The 21,919-nt window shown below is 32.6% G+C and overlaps 1 protein-coding gene and 1 non-coding gene across 6 annotated transcripts in view; one reads left to right on the forward strand and one right to left on the reverse strand.

Annotated features, from left to right (window-relative positions):
- The window catches only part of LOC103577340 (serine/threonine-protein phosphatase 4 regulatory subunit 1), a 67,033-nt gene that overhangs the window by 28,290 nt on the left and 16,824 nt on the right, over positions 1-21,919 (reverse strand). The window contains exon 1 of one of the 5 annotated variants that reach the window (XM_008557940.3): positions 7,324-9,020. The exons of the other annotated variants lie outside the window; for them this stretch is intronic. The gene's annotated coding sequence lies outside the window, so the exon portion shown is untranslated. Of the gene's footprint in view, positions 1-7,323; positions 9,021-21,919 lie in introns of those variants that run through there. 5 annotated transcript variants of the gene reach the window in all.
- Positions 20,401-20,472, forward strand: Trnah-gug (transfer RNA histidin (anticodon GUG)). Its single transcript has one exon. It is a non-coding gene; the product is annotated as a tRNA-His (tRNA).

Below are 21,919 nucleotides of genomic sequence, written 5' to 3' on the forward strand. Positions count from 1 at the left end.
CCTTGAGTCGCCGATGTGAAGCCGATGGGGATTGATTCAATGGTTAAAAGCACACACGTAACATACTAATCGACAATAAATTCCGACGGAATTTTAAGTTGTAACCTTTTTTATTTTTTTATTTTGTATATATGTATACACATAATTTTAATATCCTTCTTAAATGTGAAAAACTATTTTATTCTTTATATAAACTCTTATTTTTTTTTTTTTATTCATACGGTTATTTATTTAATATTTTTTCTCAGCACAGCCGGAGCTCTTTATAGCCGTATTTTTTATCCTCTCAAAGGACCTACCCCAAGATTCCTGGAATCGACGAGCTCACTTCTCTTTGTCCTCTTCACTTCTCTTATTCTTTTATCCTCTTCTTGTTCCTCTTCCTCCTCTTCCTCCTACATCCTCTATGCTTTTGCCGGCGCTTAAACTCCTTCACGTAATTTTAATATAAAAACACTAGCAAATTTTATTACTAAAATAAGAGAGACACGTCTTTTTAAGACGACAACAAAGTACTTAATATTTACTCATTATTTAAATAAGCAAAAAAAGAAGACAAAGTCTTTGAGAAAATTAAATTTCGCGGGAAAAATTTTTAAGAGGGCATAGTTCGAGGAATCGAAACAAATCGATCTAGATTTAGTGGGCAAGGCGTTTCGTGGAGACACTAGGCGAGAAAAAAGTACCAGGACGATAAATAAAATGAGTGAAAGAAAGACGGAGCAGACTGGGCCGGGTTGGCTCGGCCGATCGAAATTCCTGGCCCAATTAGGCTCAAGCACGAACAAAAATAATGAAAAAAGAAATAAGAAAAAAGAATAAGATCCTGAGGCGGTTGATCCTTGACGCGGTTCCCCCTAACGCAGCCTATCTGCTTTCTCAATCCAATTGGGCTCGTGGACTCTACACCACCAGTCATTCACTGAAAATACCGCTATGGCGCCAACAACAATCTCAAGTCCTCAGATCATATCCTAGGGTCACATTTTAACTTTATTTTTTTTTCTCAAACCATCACACCAATTCCCAGAAAAATTTCCCTATTCCCACCCCCACGTGTCCTATTTTTACCGACTACCCAATACACAGAGCCTCTAAAAAATTTCCTCAAATCTTTTCTTCCCACATATTTATGGGAAATAATTTTTTTCCTTTTCCCGAAAAAAAAAATTTTCAAGAACGAGATCTTACATTTATTTGATGATTGATTATGCCGGCGTGTGGGAATTTTAAAAAATATTTTTCGTTAAAAGTTCTTAAAGTTTGTATAGTATAATAATAGGGGAAAAAAAATAAAGGAAAAGGGAGGTTCTCACCCCCTTTAGAGAACTCAATATAACCAGCATATATAGACTGTGTCGGTGGCCTGATTCTCGGAAGGACCTCATTTGTTGCTGCCTGCTATATATCTTAGCCTATCTCTCTTACTCTCTTGTCCTTTATATATTTTAAAATATATATATATATGTGTGCTGCTGAGTGCAAGATGCTGGGAATAAGACCCCTGTGTCCGATGCATTTCCTTTCTCATTCTCAAATTAAAGTAGCCCACATTCCTAAATTTTTTTATATATATGATATATAAAAATCCCTCATTTAACCTCCATAAATATATATGTAATGTTATTATATATTGTAACATTAATAACAAAGTTTATATATAGTACGATAACATAAATAAATATTGATACAATTCAAATTTGAATGGCATGTGAAAACAATGGGGCGGCGGTAGCGGCGTGTTATCGCAATATGTGACACCCGGAGGCGACGAGTAAAAGACGTTGAGGTCGTCGTTGTAGGTCTCTTAGTCTGTTTGTAAGGTATATGAATGTATAAGTAGTCTGCGTGGGGGAAGGGGGGGGCACAACTCTGTTCTTTCTCTGTTTTATAAAACAACAAGGATAAGAGTACTGTCGATAGTGAGACCGCGAGTTGAATAAGGAGAGAATCCATCGGGGGCGAGTGAAACTAAGGAGACTTGACTTAGAATTTGACAAGGATGGAGTGGAGTTTCGTTGAGCTGAGGGAATGGAGAACAAAGATACTCTATAATGTGAGGTAGATATTATGTATATATGTATATATATGAAGGAGAGAGTCGGAGGATTGAGAAAGACGCCCTGCGGAGATGCGAGGCCGAGTGCCGCCGCCGGATTCAAAGAAGAACCCGAGAGCCGAGTAGAGGTAAACAAAATATTTCTGTGGAGGTGAAGGCGTCGCCTCTGGTTTCTCCATCGTGTGAGATGATGCTGAGTAGTTTTACAGTGAGTATGTATATATGTATGTATAGATATATATGGTGGGAGAAAACAAGAGGAAGAATAAGAAGCACAACAGTGGCGCCCTCGGGATAAGGCCCCTCTTGCCCCGAAAGGAATGAGATGGGTCCGGACTTACGATATAATAAAAGAGGACTACGAGGAGCAAGAGGTTGAGAGAAAGAGTGGGAGACAGACGGACCAGGGGAACATCGGAGAGACGAGTGAGTTGAGCGGGGGCCGTGGAATGCGGCCGTGGCCCCGGTGGTATATACGCGCGTATTTGTGTATTTATGTGGAACACCAAGAGCGCGAGCGATCGACCGGCCCCAGAGAAGTAAAGAGTGAAACAAGTGGAAGAGAGGACAGAGGAATCAACAAGAGCCAATGACCAACCAAGGTGTGCCGGCTGCTGATGCCCTTTTCGTTGCTGCTGTTGTTCTTCGTTGAGGTACTCTCTGATGCTTCTGCCTCTGCCCCAGCCTCTTCTTGTTCTCGAGGATCGGCTATGCAGCAGGAGCACCAGGAGTAACCAAACGAGAAGCGACAAGTACCACTTTTTTTTTTTTATTTATTTAATTTATTTTCTTTCTTTACTTTTTTACCCGGTCATTTTGCTTCTCCTTCTCGTACTTCTTATTCAGCTTCTTGTGTGTTGTCTTAGCCTCTGGGATTCCTCGAAATTCCATCAGCTAAATTCCCACAAGGAACAACAACACTCGGAGGTCATACTGTTTTATTTTATTTTTTTATCCAGCCGTTTAAACTACCACACTATACTTTAATCCAACACACAGTAGTAAGCGAGTGAGTGAGTGAGTTTCGTATGGTCTAGCCTCTACCTGCTGAACGGATTACCTGGAAACGGCATAGAGAAACGTGAGGAAATGTCGTTGTCAATGTCTTGCTCTCTTCATTGGCATACCCCATAGCTAAAGACTTTTTCTAGATCGACCCTGATGGCTTTTGTGTTTACGCGGATTCACAGCAACCATTCACTACATCATTATTATTATTATTATTATTATTATTATTATTATTATTATTATTATTATTATTATTATTATTGACATTGCAATGCAATCAAGACCAAGTGTGTAATGGCGTCTAGGAATAAATAAAAAAATAAAAGGTATTGGTCTGATTGGTACTCCCACTGATACCGCGAGGCAGAATTTCGGGCGGTCCACAGACTTTCCATCTCCTACTACTCCAAGTTTAAACTGAAGAATGTTGTGTGGAGATGATGGTAGTGGTGGGAATTGAAGGGCGCCGAGAAGAAGACGCTTCGTTGAAAAAGAAGAAGCAGAAACAGATGAAGAGGAAGAGGATGAAGAAGCACCCGCGGTGTAGCAATGGAGGGTGGAGCGACAAGTATAGTATCTTCTTTCTCTTGAGCAGAGATAAAAGAAGAGAAAAGTTGTATGTGTGGTTTAAGAAGGGACTGGGAGTGTAGTGTAGTCTGGTGCTGCTGGTGGTGGAGTTGCTGGCAACGAGTAGTATAGGAGTACTCCTATCCTCTGGTACTTGGCGTGGGAACCGAGGAAAATGTTTCCCGCATACTCTCGAGTCGACACACACTCGCTTCACGTCTCGGCTTTACTCTATCCTCTATATCCCGATATCCAGGAGATGTCTCTTCTCTCTTACGACCTCCCTCGATCACACGAGCATCCGAGACGACCCTTTTCCATCCTATCCATTTAAAGTCTTATCTCACCGCATACAATTTTATTTCGATTTAAACATTTTTTAAATTTCGTTACTTATAATCTTTATTTTTTTTTTTGACTCACCCAAACTGACGATTTAATTATCCTTAAAAAAATGCCCCGACTTACCTGGAAAATAAAAAAAATATGTTTTTTTTAAATTTTATATTGAGGACAAAATTAATGAGTAAATAATTATGTTACGAAAGAATTTCCGGTATTTTAGATTTTTTTTTATGTTTGAATTTCTTTAATGAGATAAAGATAACGATTGCTGATAGTGTAGGCCCTCAAAAATAATCTACGTTTTAAATTTTTTTTCTCTTCCGTTATATTTATCTTTTTTTCTTTATTTTATTTTATAGATATAGATATGTATGTATGTATATATGTATATAAATATATATATAGATATATACATTATTGTTATTTAAAGACGGACGAGGGTGGGAAAAATTTCCGAGGCGCCTGGGAAAAGAAGAGATAAAGACGAATGACGAGGGATGAGAACGAGAGCGGTGAAAAAATGGAGTAGGAGTATAAGGAATAGAAGGAGGACAAGGAGGAGGAGGAGGACAAGCGGGACACATGAAAGCAAAAAGATTTGGGGAGAAGGTAGACGACCTTCCAGGAACCCTTGTAAACTTGGACACAATTCTCAATTCCTCTCTTTCTTTCCCATTCTTTTATTTTTTTCCTCAAAGTACCCAGTGTCCCACAGGAGTTGTCGCATTCCTCAACTCAGGACTCAAAAGTTTTAAATTCAAATGGAAAAACTTATTTTTTTACTTTAATCCTCATTCAATATTTAATCTCCGAGTTTCCTTTTAAATTTTATTCAACAGAAACAAAAAGTCTAATTATTTTATAAAATAAATTAATAAAAGTGTCAATAAAAGGGCAGAAATATATTGGGACAATAAAAAGCCAGTTTGCTAAAGTATTAAAAAATTAAATTAATTAAAATGATTGTACTTGACGTAGATTTGCGTAATTTCCGAGTGAATGGCCCCTTGGTCACACCTACCTCGAGGCTAAATGAAATTTAATTTTCTCGGGCAATTTTACGCCCAAATCAATCTCTCTCCTCGAGGTACTCGACTCCCTATCGGAGACTTTGCCAGTAGAAATAGCAATGCCATTACTATCGGTACAAACGAATAGAACGGGCGAGCACCTATGCTATGCAATATGTATATGTATGTATATATATATATATATGTAGATATATGTGAGGCGACAGACGACATATCCTCAGGCAAAGTTCACACTACCCCTTTAACTACTCTCTTTATATCGCAACTCGACTCTCGAGTGCTCGGTAACCTCGTTAGGGGTTGATTTACCAGAACTCATTGACTCTTGACGACATTTCTACGTCAAGATTATGCTTGGAATTAATTTCAACTCAAAGCTATTTGCTTAAGAGTTTTTATTGAGTTACTATCAGTTGGTTCTTTTAAAAAAATTTAAAAAAGGAGTTTATTGTATGGAAACGTTAAATGGACCTCGGTTTCCATTTTGTTTGATTTTTTTTTGAAAGTAGGGGGTGGTTTATTTTAATAGTTGAGGATTATCGATAAGAGATAAGAAGGTAATTGGATTTGAAAAAGGATAGAAAGTTATTTAGAGGGATGAAAAGATATAATGAAAGTGAATCTTGTAAAGACGATCGGTACTGCAGATAGTATTTCTTGCTACAGGATCCGCCATTGATACGCTTTATTTAAAAAATTATTTTTTTAGTTTCAATATTGTTATTTTTGTCTACTGAAAAATACTATTGATACTTTGGGGATTTTTTATTTTTAATGGAAAGCGAATATGACCAATTAGAAATTTTTTTTTTTAGAAAAATTTAGTTTTTTTTTATCGTGAAGATAAGAAATTTTAACAAATACTGAAATTCAAAAATTTTTTCAGAGCTTAGAAAAAAATAAGAAATTTAATCAAAAGGTTCTGCAAATTTTGAACACAAGATTGTCGCAATTAAAATTTTAAAAAATTAGATAACATTTCTAATTAAATAAAAATTTTTCAAAAATAATTTCTCACGTTTTTTAAGAAAAAAAAAAAAAAATTTTTTTTCAAAAATCGCGAAATTTCAATTATTCGCGCATTAAAAAAAATATCTAAGGATTTTGTAAAAAAGTTCTCCGAATTACTTTTTCAAAAAAATTTACAAAAAAAAAAAAAAAAAAGTAAATAATCAAACAGTAGTTTCGTGCAAAAAACATCCAACATTTTTTCCAAACAATAATTTAGGGTCAACGATTGCGTTTAAATTTGCATCGACGACCGGATGTTTACAATCTGCCACTTGACGTACTATACAGCTACTCAGTCGTCACGTTCAGTTGACACCGCGGGGGCGCTTTAACTCGTCGTCACAATCCCTTTAATTCGCAACAAGTATTAATAACAAAAATTTTCCCGCGCAAACAAAAAATACTAAAACAAGAAACCCTTTTTCTACCAGAAACTTTATATAATTATAATTTAATTTAAAACTTCTCTTAATTAAATGTCGATTACCAAAGTTTATCCAAGAATTCAATTAATGTCAAACTCATCTCAACTCCAAGATCTTTTTCTTCAATTTAACTCTCAATCACATTACCAATTATTAATTAACCCAATATTTTAATCAACGTCAACAAAAAATCTAAGCGATCGAAAAATAATAAAAATAAAACTATTATTATAATTAATCATAAATCCTAAAAAATATTTTGCAAAAAATATAAAATTTTTCCAATAGCGCTTATCATCAATCTCTATTAAAGCTTCCGACAGCCATCGCGTTGCCTAAGGGGGTGGTGCTGTCGACGATAGCATACTCTTGATTTTCACCCCTATTCGAATCCTAGCGAACCTCTCGCGGGTCTGTCGTGCAGCAGCTCACCCTTTTGCATTTACCGCTTATGTGTTCGGTAATGACATTACCATTCCTCGGCATACATCTATCGCGTATCAGCCAATACATATCTATCTATACTATTTATACTCACATATACCTACATATATAAATGTATATATCTTTACAACACATAAATAAATATCATCGATATGTGTACTCAGTGCTCTAGTGTAAACGCAACACGCATACCAACTACCAACTTCCTAAGTCTGGTGCTGGTTCTGCTATCGAAATTGGACTGGTGACTATCTAGTTTGGCGCCGGCGGTTAATCAAATTAACATCCCACGTCGCCGATGGACTTGAAAATTAACCCATCTTTTAAATCTAATACTTATCATTATTAAATAATCTTCCGACAATAAAAGTAATCGGCAAATATTAAAATAAATAAATAATATATATATTAGATACATGTATATATTTCTTACCAGTTGCTCAAAGTTTGTTAATCGAAAACCCGTCTTTCCAGTCTCCATTTTGATAATCTCGCGGGCGTGGCGTCATGGGAAAGCCGTAAAAACACATGGTCAACTGTTTCAACGTACGATAAAACATTCAAGTCTTGTAAAAAATAAAAATTTATTCTTCTTTTTTTTTTTCTCGGCAATCACGATATCACATAATTTTATCAGCACAATTAAGCTGCTATTCGGTGTACAAAAGAGATTATTTAAACGTTATTTAAAATGTCTATAGTTTTATCCGTTGAATTTTAGTACAAGATATTTATCTTGTGGCAAAAGAACAAAAAAAAGACACGTGGAATTCTGGTGATTCAGGTGTATGAATCGTAAATTTTAAAGCGACTTCACGTGCTCAATTTTTACGAGCGTTACCACAACCACTTTAATCCCTTTTCAATTGACATTATTTATTTTAGCTCTGTTTTTTTATATCATTTCTTTAATTATCTCATTTTATATTTAGTTTTTTAATGCGCTCACGATCACGTGGACTTTAATGTCCACTCACTTTCACTTACCAAGTGTGTAATTATTATTATTGTAATTATAAAAATAGTTTAAGATTTTTTTTTTTTTACTTGATAATTTACGTACTTGGTGGTGAATTAAAAATAAACTGGTATCATTACCCCGTAGTGGGGAATAATGAGGAATTTTTTCAAAGAGCAAGACGGAAATTTCTTATCGACAGTCTCGTTACGTAACTTTTAACGTACATACATCAGTAAGTTGTCGTAGAAGCACACAAAGAGGAACACGGTCGCAAGTCACGACACAATACGTCAATTTTTTTTTTTTACTTCCCACGTTTTGTGATAACGCGTAACGTACAAACGCATGCATGCCACTGTATGATACTAAATTTTATTTTAAAAATGATCTCGTCTTTAATCTCTTGGCATTAACTTTTTTTCAAAATTAATCATCATTATTTTTATCTGAAACATTTGAAAATCAAATAAGAAAATAAAAAAAAATTCAAATTTTAAGTTGACAGTTTTTAAAAAATCTTCACCTCAGAGGAGTGTGCGCATAAAAGAGAGGCGGGAAATCCATCAGAATTTACCTCGCACTCACACATGACATCTACACCACGTACTCTCTTTTCTAACTACGCAACACCGAAACTGCGCAGCAGTTTTTATGCCGTTCTCGTTAAATATTTAACAAACCAGCTTTTTAAAACGCCATATACTTTTATACATTTAAAAAAAAAAAAAATCACTTCACTACAGTACATTCCGTATGAGCGATATTATTTTTAAACTCTGTCCCCGTGTAAACTTTACACTCAGTCCACATTGTAAATTATTATTTAAATTCAAATTAAATTCAAAGTAAACAAATATTTTAATTAAATTATAAAAATAAAAAAAAAAAAATTTGAAACACTAAAATGGCTGCTATTCCATCTAAAGCCTATTTAATCCCGCCTCGCACGTTGATCAGCTATCGATGCGTATTTAAATTCAAATATTAAGTTTTTATTTTATGAGTTTTAATTTTACGTTTAAATAATCTCATTATTTTATTTATTTAAATTTAATAATCACATTTATTGTTAGATTTTTGTTTTATTATTATTAATTGTTGTATATTTGATATTAAATTTATAAATTTTGCAATAATAGGGTTAAAAAAAAGTACTTTCGCGAGTAACGACGAGCGCGGTCCGCGTGGGACTGCGCGCGCCTTCTTACCAGACGCACTACCGGGACGCCACAGTTTGATTTAAGCGCCACCATACGGATGTAATTTAAATTAAATTATATATATATAAATTATGTATCATGTATACATATATATGTGCATATATGTATGCTGGGTATTAAAATATATGTTGGATTGGTTGGGGATTTATATATAAAAAAAAAAAAAAAAAAAAAAAAAAAAAAAAAAAAAAAAAATAATAATAAAAAAAAGTAATACTACACTAGTAGTATAGAAATAGGGAGAGTAAGTAAGACAGAAGAGGAAGAGAAGAAAAAGAGAGATGAAGAAACATCGTACGCGACTATGAGTATTATGAGAAGTGAATGGAAAAGAAAGAGAAAGGCTAAAAGGTTATGGTGGAGGCCAAGTGCGTCTGTCGTCACGTCCGGTTGTCATCGCGATTCCTGGAATTTAAATATTATTATTATTATTATTATAAATAATAATATTAATAAAAATATATTGGGGACTCTTGTGATAATATATATAATTAGCTCAGGATTCCCAATTCGAATCTGAAGGAAACTAGACTAGAAGTTTCATACTCCAATGTCATTTAAAGAAAACGGTCCTAGAAATTGAATTTTTAAATTATTTTGGCGGGTTTCTAACTTATTCAAAATGTAAATTTGTGGAAATGGAAAATAGAGTGAAAACTGAGTCCAATAATTAAATTGTAAGGTAGAGGTATCGTTTTTGACAACTTTAGGACCAGTTTTGAACACTAAGAATTTAAATAAAATAATCTGTAACAGGTAATAAATATTTTGAAAATGTATTAAAACTTTTATCACTCTGTTAAGATGGAAATTTCATATTTTACTTTATCATTAATTTAAATAAAGTATTAAATGTCCAAAAATGGAGCAGTGACCACAAATGCTACTTTTATCCTATGGCTGTTTATTTTTTGTGGTTTATTCTTCAAGATGTTATTTTTTTTTTATTATTCGCACTGAACGCGAATCTTAATTCAAAAAAATAGTAAATTGCTGAAAGCGTTAAATAAATAATTTATTTATTTCCAGGCATGTAATATTGCAAGGTGTTGGATTGGTCATGGCGTGGATGTCAAATCTGTGTAATAATAGATGTTAAAAAAAAAAAGGTATAATCGATAAAATAAATTGGACATGAGAATTTGATATGTATTATAATGGCTGACGTCATTGTGACGTAAAAAATAATAACTGCAGTGTGCGATTGTTACTCAGGTGTCGTTTGCTATTTGATGTCATCTTTGATAACTCATTTATTTTTATTTAAATGATTACTGTGGCTGATATGCAAGTACGCAGGTAATACGTCAGAGGATAATTGTTTTTTCCAATTATTTAGTCGCGATTAGATAGTGGAGTTGAGCGATGACGTATTCAAGTATTTATTTCAAGTGCAGTTTTTATTTAAAGGATAAAGTTTAAGCCTTTTGGCGTAACGGTTATTTTTTATGTCTGTTTGTTAATTCGGTTTAGTTCTTTGCTCTCTGTTATTCTCTCGCTTTAGCTTTTACGCTCGGTTGGTTACTTACTCGGTCTTAGTATGTACTCGGTACGATTTAAATAGCCTGCGATCTGAATTCCGTCGCGTTAGCAAGCGTTGGCGTCGACTGTGTCTACGCCGACTTAAACTCGGGCTGCATACCATAAGGTCAGAGGTCGCAGGATACAGTAGTTGCCCCAGTATTTAGATACTTTACACAAATTACATTGTAACAAGTGTATCGTACATTTTCAGAGTACTATTGTACATATATATGAACATTATGATTAATGTCAATAATAATTTAAATGATTTTCTTTGAGTTCTATGATTGAGAGTCACTTCCGCGTTGACGCACGCTCGGATAAGGTCATCAGGTCTCAGGGATTCGTCAGAAAATCACTCGTCATTCCCACACATGAATCATATATTTTGTTATTTTTCATCAAAAATTTATCACGTTTTTTTTTTTTTCTTAACAGGAAAAATAATAAAATCATTCAATTTGATGTATAATATCCTTTTTCTACTTTGTATTCTATCGTTATTATTTTTTAAACTTTATATTGCGAAAGTTATATATATATACATATATATATATATATATATATATATATATATATATATATTTGATGACGCAGGCGTTCTTCAATAACTCTTATCGTTCTCGTGTTTTCCGGCGCATGAGAAAGAAAAATAAAAAAAAACTATCATTGCTCTCTTTTTAATCTTCGGAATTCCCCAAATGAATTTATTGTATTTTTTTTAAAATAGAAAAAATAATAATTCAAATTTAGACTAATGTTTAAGTTTAATTTAAATATAACCTTTGGTAAATTTTAAAGTTGGCGAAGATAAAATTTAAAAAGTGAATGAAATGTTGTAAGAAAATAAAAATAAAAAGGCTGAGAATTAAATGGTAAGGAATGGTAAAAAAGTTTGTGGATGTTGATGATTGACCTCGCGGCGCAGCTATTCGGTTCACGGCTCAGGTCGCGGCCATTTTGTAGATAACGAATTCATTCACAAGCTAACCGCGAGTTATACTATAGTGTACTGATTCAATGTTTGCACCACGTGTTGACCTCCTGATTTTTTCAACATACATATATATAAATATCCATATATGTATACATATATATATATATATATTTTTTTTTTTATTTAATTAAATTAATATGAATGAAATATTTTTTAAAAATTTGAAGAATAAGTAACCTAGATATTGAATGTGTGTTATAATGTCTATGTATGATTTAAAAATTACCTGGTTGAGTACAGAGCAGTCAGTGGGTCAGAAATGACCTCAAAAATAACAAGAAGGCCAGTAAAAATAGAGGGAGAGCTAAATGTGTGTGAGTTGTCCTAATTCACACGTGACGAATACGCGACGTGGGTGTCATATGGCTGTAGATTGTGAAGGGGAAAAAAATTGGAGTAAAAGAGAGCAAGAAAGATTGTACGTACTGTGGAATGGGTGGCGAGGGGCCGCGGGAGGACCGGTGACAAGATGGTGATGGTGATGGTGGCGGTAAAGGAACCAGTGGCAATGAAGGAGAAAAAGACTGAGTGAGATAGAGAGATGATGTGTGTAACATGAAATTGGAATCGAGGGTGGGAGGAAATGTGTAGTGGTGACGGGTCGATGGTTCTTGAATGACGCAGTCGCCTACGCATACTGACGCACGCACGCAATGTTTGCCTGCGTATCAAGAGCACCCTCGAATTACCTGTACTCTGATGATGTCTAACCTGTAGTACAGGGTACTTAGTCCTTCTGTTGACCGGCTCTATGTACTTTCCCTTACTTCCATTTACGCCAGGACATCATACCGACGTTATTTTATAGAACACGTCAAGCCCAAGTGGACAATAAACATTTACAGTTTACTTATGACTTACCTGAAACAAATAAAATAATATTTTTATAACACGAGTCATATATTTTATCGTAATCGTAATCGTAATTTCTAAATTAATCTATACGTATGTCAGTACTTATTTATAGAGTAATTAATAGTTTAAGTAGATTGACGATTTGTGATAAAAGTACATATCTATTGTAATTAAAAATAAAATTTAAAAAATGGGAGGGAGAATGACGATAAAATAAATACGATGATAGGATTAAAAAAGTGTTTCACCACTTGCTCATCCGCGCCATAAATAAATATGATATGATTCAACCGGATGGAAGTAAAGTATAAGTATAATAAACGTGTATATTAAGTAAAAATAAAGTATTGTAATATAGGTAAGAGGATAGGAATGAGATGAGTTGTGTATAAATGTATAAAATGGTTTGGTTGTACCGGTGTGTAAGCACCTGGACCACCTATTTGGAAAATTCATCATGTTTATACCTGCAACCCGCATCTGCCTGTCACTCCCTCTCGATTCTTCTGTCGCGTGCTCATTTTATACATCTTTTTTTACTTATTTTATTTTATGTTCCTCATCTCCCCTCACTGATGCTAAAATCCCGTCTACGGACACAAATACGCTCAAACAAGACACACACAATGTCTGATACGAATACAACAAGATAATGAACTCTGTATAAATTGCTGTCCGAAAAACGAGCCAGCCAGCGTTTTGGATGACGGTATTATTTATTTTACATACCGGTTGTTAAATTCAACAAATGGATTTATTGTGATGGTTATTTAGTTTTTTTTTACAAGTCCAGGTTGGGCAAAACCGAGCGCTGAAGAAGAAGAAAGACGAAGACGAAGACGAAGATGAAGATGATGATGATGATGATGAGGATAAAGAGAAAGAGGGATAAGTAAAGGTGTAGTATAAAGTAGTGTATAACCAGAAACCAGAGGTACATAAGGCAATAGGCTTGTGGATTAAGTATACAAGCAATAAGAGAAAGACCGAGGGAGGAGTAAAGAGGGAAGGTCTTAAGCAGGGGGCAGCAGGTGATGCGCCAGGTGGAGTACGACGGCGCGTGCGCTGCCCCCCGCCTTCCGGTCACGTGTCTTCACCCTCAACCTCCCCTACAACTGAGCACACACGCTTCTCAAGTCCTTGCACACCTAATAACTCCTTTCTTTCTCATTCCTCCTCCTTTTCTTATTCAATCTTTTTTTATTTTTTTTTACTGCCATACATCCTTATCCTTATTCTTCATATTGTTATTATTCAGTTTATTTTTCACCATATCACAGCTTTCATTTTCAGGGATCTCGTGCCATCGCTCTTTCAGCTAAGAGTCCGTCAACCTTAGGCACACCACTGACAGATGCACACCCGAGTCTTGTGTCCAGAACTCGGGCCAAGGAGCCCAACAGGGCCCGGTGTCTTGATTACAACTTCTATTTTAGGTTTTTTTTTTTTTATGTATGTATAAGTATTTTATTTTTATTTTTTAATATATACGTTTTACTGCTGCTGCCGTCTTTTCCTTCCGTTTGTACACTTCTTCAGCGGCTTCACTATCGAGAGCCAGACAGGAAGCTCGATAACCATCGACCCGTCGGGGTTGCCAGAGATTTTTTTCTTCAACATTATTTATTTCAACTAAAAAAATTTTTTTTTTATTTATTTATTCATACATTTTTTTAAAAAATAATTTTTCTTCTTTTTTTTTTTTTTAGTGATTATTTACGTGGGTGTTTAATAATATCGTGATGCTAACGATTTAAAATAATAGAAAATAAAAGTTGCAGTGACCTCATTTTTTTGCTTACCCAGCGTCTAGATGAAGAAAGCGCTGGTGTATTTAAGCGATAAACGACTACTAGAATGCAAAGTTCAGTTTCATATTGTGTTACGACGATATCAGACAAAATTCTACGAATTAACGCGACAAATATGTCCGATATTATTTAAAAAAAAAAAAAATAATTATTTTACGGCAGAAAAAATTTCTTGGTTCCAGAATTTTTTTTTCTCCTGAAAAAATTTTTAGTGCAAAAATAAAATTATATTTTTCTGTTAAAATAAATAATTAAATTTTCTGAATAAATGTACGGGCAATTGATGATAAAAAGGGGATTTTATATTTATTTACAATAAAGTACAATGCGAAATCACTTTATCGGAGCAGATGCGTTTAGCCCGCGAGGTTCTGCCAGCATGAGCTAAAGGCATTAAATTGTTCGCATGTGTACTTAGTTATACGTATCAATGTATTGAAAATAAAAGAGACAGAGAAAGAGAGAGAGAAAGGAGAGACAGTGTAGGGCTGCATTAATTTTTCTTTGGTAACAGAAACCGCAACAGATGCGAGTCACATTTGCCTTGCATTGGATTCCTGGATGGTACTCGCATTCAGTATTATTTATTTAACCCACATTACAATTCAATAGGATAATTTTCGTAGCATTTAATAAAATAAAATAAATATATATAAGTAAGTAATGATATAATATAGAGAAAAAATAAAACTGCTGGACAGCTGCATTGGAGAATAATTTATTTAGCAGAATGTCTGGTGATGATCACGTAAATTCGATGATCGTGATCTTGGTTTACGGTACATACACGCGAGGGCTCATATCAACTACGCCGAGGAATACGGAGGGTAATTACATCAATGAATGTACATACTGAGTTGAGTGCGTAATGAGTGTTGCTGTGTGTGTACCTTGTGGGCACGTGTTATGCTTGTAAGCAGTAATACTCAGGGTTTTATGACCCTGTATGTAAGCAAGGTGCTTCGCCAGTCAATTCACCAGATACTGCACTTTTTTTATTGATGCTTGTTAAGTTTTCCATTTTTTTATTACCCGGTGGAAATTTTGCTTCGATAATTAACAAGAATTTTAAAATAATTATTAAGTTTCGAGATTTTATTCTTGTTAAATATTCACTAATTAATTTGTTATTTAATATTCAAAGTCACTAATTGGCTGACAAATTTATGATTTTTTAAAAACTAAAATTTGTCTAGAGAATTTGAAAAAATTTTTCAAGCTCCTGGTTTCTGAGAGGGAGAGACATTTTGAGGTTTATTGAGTCTTATAATGAGATTAATTTTTAAAAGTGTGTTATAAAAATTAATCTAACAGGAACTTTGGTCAGAACCCGCCAAGTAATTTTAATTTAAAAATTATTTGAAATGAAACCGATTTTAAATTTAAAAAAATTATTTCTTTCATAAAAATTGAAAAGGCTTCCATTTTAAATTTAAAAAGCGGATTTATAATCTAAGAAATTAAACTGAATAAATGGAAATTGTAGCCTGTTATTGATAAAAAATTTAAAGCCTCAGTTTCAGCACTGAATAAAAATTTTTTCATTACATTTTTTTTTTTTTTAATAAATTGTAATAATTTGTAATAAAATAAATATTTTTCTTTTACAATTCAATAGACTGGATATAAAATACCAATTAAAAAAAATATTTCTCTTTATTTTTTAAAAATTAACTCAATTTTTTTCATTTCTCTTAAATATAACAGAAATTCCCGCCGTTAAATTTTAAATTTTTTCACTAATGTCAAAATAAATTTCCAATTACTCCAAAAACTATTTTAAAGTACGTACTAAAAATTTACTGAGTTAATTAAAAAGATCGATTATTTGAAACACTTCCAAGACTCGCGAATCAGGCAAAAAAAAAATATCAGCTCGGGCAATAAAAAGCACCTTGGAAGTTAGTATAGAACTTAAAGTTGAAGTTGAAGGCAGGAAGAAGTAAAACACATGCCACGAAGGGCTCGTGCCACAATCAAAAGTGTGCGTCTGTTCGAATATAAGTACATATATATCAAAATTTGATGGTGTGTGTAGCTCGTACACTGCAGCTGTTTTATACTTCTCCTTTAAAACTTAAACTAGCGTCCTTTTTTCGACTTATGTAGTCAAAAAAGTTCCCTCGACATGTACGCTAATATATATACTTAACATCAACTTCATCTTTGTCTGACTTTATCTTCGTCTTCAATTCTTCCTATATATAAATTAAATATAAACCTGGCTCCCGCGAATATGTGTTGAGAATAAACTCAGCCAATAGAACTTCCAACACCTGGTCCGCCGAAAATTTTTTACTTTTTTTCGTTTCACCAACTGGACTTCGTGAAGTCAAAAGAAATTAAGGGCCAAAGTTATGAAGAAGTTTTATATAACATATATATTATCTTGCCACATTAACATTTCATTTGAATAAAATATAAATTATTATATTTTATGTTAAAGTTTAAAATATTTAAAAATAAATTTTTTTTTAACAGAAATATAAATTGGAAAATGAGGATAAAGTTTATCGAAAGGATACGACAGCTGGCCAAATACTAGCAAAGTGAAGCTAAAGTGTTGGAGTCTACGTCGAGCTGGATCCCGAATTCTGAGTCGAGGGGACACGAAAAAATAAAAAAGCAAAGCAGAGAAAAAAATAAAAAAGTACAAGGCCTGTCTCGCAGTTTTTACAACGACAAGAAGTCAAATTTGAGAAAGGTCTACTGGATGTTTTTGTTTGAAATATCAAATAAATGGAAACTTTACTGATGGCGAACCAGATATTGAATTCACTTTGACATTTTTTAATTTATATCTATATATATTTTTGTACTCATCCAACATCGACTAGTTTAATCTATTTTATGATATTGAAGAGAATTTGTGGTTTTATTCAATATATAGTTAATTGTTTCGCGTATTGGGAGAAAATCAAACCGAAATATTATTTTATTTATTGAGAGGATAACTAAAGCATTTGAATAAATAGTGTAATTTTTAAAATTAAAAAAATAGTGTTTGATTTATAATGAAGATAAATAAAATTTATTCTACTCATTAAATGTCTATAACATGACCGAAAAAATATAAACTTATGGCATGAATAATAAAATGAAAGTTAAGATCGTTATCTTTTTTAAATAGGGAGAGAATTTGAGATTAAGATCATTTTTAAAAATTAAGGGCCAGATAATACAAATGTTTTAATTTATTTATACACAAAAAATAGTAATTATAAGAAGCAAAAATTACTAAATAGCTGAATAAAGTACAAGTGATCCAAAAATCTTTTATAACAAAGAATATTTCATCCTTCTAATATTTTATTGGTTTCAATATTAGGAGAATTTGTTATTTTTATTTTTTAAATGAATTTGAATGATACTACAATTAGCTGACTTCTAATAAGTTTTGGAATTTTTTTTAAAACAATAAATTAAAAAAAAAAAATATTTGAAAAAATTGTACTTGTAGTTTTTTTAATTTTCTACATGTGCATATTTTTAGTTTTTTTTTTTTTTGAAATTGATTTGTTAAAAAAAAAATCCGAAAATTTTGTATTGTCTGTCAACTTCACGATCATGAATTTGAATGTAGCAGACATCGGACAATTCTAAAACTATAAATAAATAGAGTAAATAATTAAAAAAAATTTTTTCATGAAAAATGCACTTATTAATTTTTAAATTTTCTAAATGTGCATTTTTTAAAAATTTTGTTTTATTAATTTCTTAAATCAAAAATGCATTTTTTTATAAAATTAATTTTGTTTCCCGCGAAAATTCAAATTTTTAAATTCATACATTAATTATTTATAATCCATATTAATCTATTAATTACAGATAATTATTTTTAATGATACCGAACTTAGTCGACGTTTAATAATTTTTGGATTTTTTTTAAAAAGACAATTTATAAAAAAAAAATGTTTCAAAAAATTGCATTTATAGTTTTTTTGATTTTCTACATGTGCATATTTTTAGTATGTTTTTTTTGTAATTGATTTGTTGATAAAAAAAATTCTAAAATTGTTGATTGTCTGTTAGACAGGATCATATTATTATTCTGTATCAATAAAAAAATGAGAATCCCTGTTTTTTAGCAACTGGGGACGTAAGATAGAATATAGCGAATGCACGAAGCTGCGAAACACGGATGGGTGGATAAATTTGATGGTTGTCGTAGTTTTATTTATATTAGCTGATGTGAAGGATAAATAAATAAAAACGTTTGACGGGTATTGCTGGACATAGACTGGACATATATTCGGTTACCTTGCAAAAGTTTAGTTGAGGCTTAACACGATCTGTTGTACGTTCAAACGTAACATGATATAACTCCGTGGACAGTTCCATGAATCAAGACCGTTGAAATACAAGTAAAGTTAAATTTTATAGAAGCTAACAAAATTTTAACAAATTTTTTTTCATATCATAAATAATATTGTTTTAATAAATATGTAGGTTAATAAGAAGAATGGAGATGAGGTGGTTCAGACACGTTGACACATCTCGCGACTGTTACTCCCTGAAGCTACATAACGGCTTGATAATAACGACCAGTAAGAATAGGATATATATTGTTATAAGAAAGGTCAAACTAGTCGGAGGCTGAACTCTCAGACTTGTTTAATAATTAAATGAAGGAAAATGGGACGAGATGTGTCGGGTAAAGAGACAGGAAAGCACTTAGTAAATGTCGCACTTTATTTTAATTCGCGTCAAGTAAAAACTACCTACTGTTCCAGATGTTTAACTTGATTGATTTTACCGAGTTTAAACAATGAAAAATTATTGCGAGGTACATGAAAAGTTGGTGGTTTTAAAATGAAGAAAAAAATTATGCTGAGGAAGGGTCGGCAGAAGTGGTCGCTCCGAAAATTTGGTAAAAATTTTTTATTCTCCAAAATTACTTTCTAATCGTCTTTTGTTACTCCTATAATAATTTTTTTATAAATTTGGATGTCCCAATTTTTTTTCTCAGGAATTTTTCAGTGGACTCAATGTACTGTTACCCAAAAAAAAAATTATACACTGACTTTTTCATGATATTTTAATTTTTTATAAGTCAGTAATCTTAAATTATTATTTTTTTCGGCATTTTTAATTTTAACAGTAGTGAAAATTTTTTTTTTCACTAGAATTGCGTCGAGGTACCATTTTTGGCCAGTTAGAAATTTTAAATAAAATAATTAGTAAAATACGCACTAATATAATTAATTTTTAAAATGTGTCTATATATACTTTTATCTCACTATTCAAGTAAAAATTATATTTAATATTTTTTCATTAATTAAAATAAAATATTAAATGTCCAAAAATGTAAGAGTGGCCACAAATGGTACTTCCACCCTATAAACAATTGTTTATAGTCATTAGTCATTTTTTTTAAGTAAAAACAATGTTTTACTTTTTTGGGAGTGGTCTGTTTTCCCCAGAAAAAAATTTTCCCTATAGCAACTGGAAATTTGGTTTAATTATTTAAAATGAAAAGAAGTCGCCCTATTGAAATGCACAAAAATCCATTATTTTCTCAGCGATCCCATTTTCCGCCCTTCGCACACGCATGTACATATGTTTACATATATGTGCGTATGGTTAAAGAGAAAATATTTAGTAACAATTTGAACGTTTGCAGGTTTTGTTGAACAAGCGGTAAAAGGTCGGGGCGTTTGTCAAAGTCGAATGGAAAGTTAAGTCGTCACCCACTCTTTTACAGTATGTATAGTACTATGCTATATAACTACACCGATGTAATGTGTTATATTTATATAGTAGTAAAGTAAAACCCCAAAATATAACGCCCTCATGATGACGAGGTAGACGGTGACGCCATTTATAAATTTTTTATTTTTATTTTTATTTTAGTAACACGTTTCATTTAATGTTTCGGACTTTTAAATAATAAGGACATATATTTTTATATTTAAGTTTCAAGTTCATAATAAATATAACAATAATATGAAAAAATTTTTATATTTATTATATATTTTATTGTTTATAATAATTAAATAGTGACTTTTGTATTAAATTTATCCCTGCGAGTTATATATATATATATATAGCGAGAGTTGCGCCGTTACGGCTGAGTTAGTAAGTAGAGTGTGGAGTAAGAACAAGTTCGAAATAAAGCAGAGAATTTCCAACGCTTCCATTAGCTGTGATCGTCTAGTGGTTAGGACTCTACGTTGTGGCCGTAGCAACCCAGGTTCGAATCCTGGTCACAGCAGTGTCATACACTGTCACAGCGGAAGCAATATTTTTTTTTTTTTTTTTTAAATGAAAAATTTTATTTTCACCATGTGCTTAATAGAAAATATTTTTCAAAATGAATTAAAATTTTTTTGTAATTTAATTGATATATTAATACTTATAAGTCACGATTAAATTGTTCAGATTAATTTCTGCTGCTATTGATATATTAATATACATTGATAATATTTTTTTTAATCCTTATGTTCAATAATATGTCTAATTACTTTTTTAATGTTTATTTGGTAAAAAAAAAAAAAGGAAGTATATTTTTTAAAATGACAACTAAAATTTTTACTCTAAATATTTTTTTATAAAAATACTGAAAACGATACATTGCTGATTTTTTAATAAAAATTCATTTAAAAAATTATTAAACATAAGCTTCAATTTATTATCTAACATGTAATTATCAAAAAAAAAAAAAAAAAATGTTCGATTTCCAATTTTTAAAAAAATTAATAAAATATTTAATAAGATTTTGAATTTAAAAAAAAAAAAGGATCCCATGTATTTTAAAAATTTAAAAAACAGATTTTTATTGTCTGTGACATAATGAAATTATTATATAGATATTAATGTCATCACGTATGCATATTACCGTCGTTTGATGTACAAAAATAAAGTTGATAATCAAGTTTAGTAGTGGTGCTGAAATATTTAACCACAGAATTCCTCTAAAAAAGTACATACTACAGCACTTACTATACATGTAGTATGTAGTATGTACTACAGTATATCGTAGTATACACACAAATAATACAGTTTGTAGTATGAGTATGAATACAGTATAAGGTTGGCGAGTGTCAGCAACCCCTGGAATCGCGGTACGCCACCCGGGTGCATCGGAATCGCGTCTCAGTAGGGTGTGTAACGCCGGCAAAATGGATAAAGTCTACACCTGGCCTCCGGATGGTCGACGGCGGCACGCGCTGGCTCTTTCCACAAACTATCCATCTCTTTTACTCACTCACTCACTAACATAATTTTTATATATTTTCTCCTCCATACTACCAAAACTCTCTCTCTCTCTTTCTCTCTTTCATTCCTTCCTTCTCGTTTAAATATGCCGGGTTATTGCGGCGCTGAAACCGGCGCGCGAGGGCACACACCTGCCCCTTTACCAACACGTCCCCCTCGTCGTCGTAGTCTCCGTCATCGTAGTCGTCGCGGCGTAATGTAAGGGCCCGGAGGGTCGTAAATGCACACGGATTACTACTCCCTTGTGCGTGCAAGCACCACTGAGAGAGATGAAAAATTAGTAGCAGTACAGTAAGGGAGGAGAAGAACTGACGGGTGTGGAAAGCCGACAGCCGGCTGCTGCTCCTGCTCATACTTTTTTTCTCTGTCTCTCCCTCTCTCTGTCGCTATCTCTCTTCACTATTTTTATTATCTTTTATTTTATCCCTTAAACATTTAAGTCT

The sequence above is a fragment of the Microplitis demolitor genome, chromosome 6, assembly GCF_026212275.2.
Source record: "Microplitis demolitor isolate Queensland-Clemson2020A chromosome 6, iyMicDemo2.1a, whole genome shotgun sequence".
Classification (NCBI taxonomy): Eukaryota; Metazoa; Arthropoda; class Insecta; order Hymenoptera; family Braconidae; genus Microplitis; species Microplitis demolitor.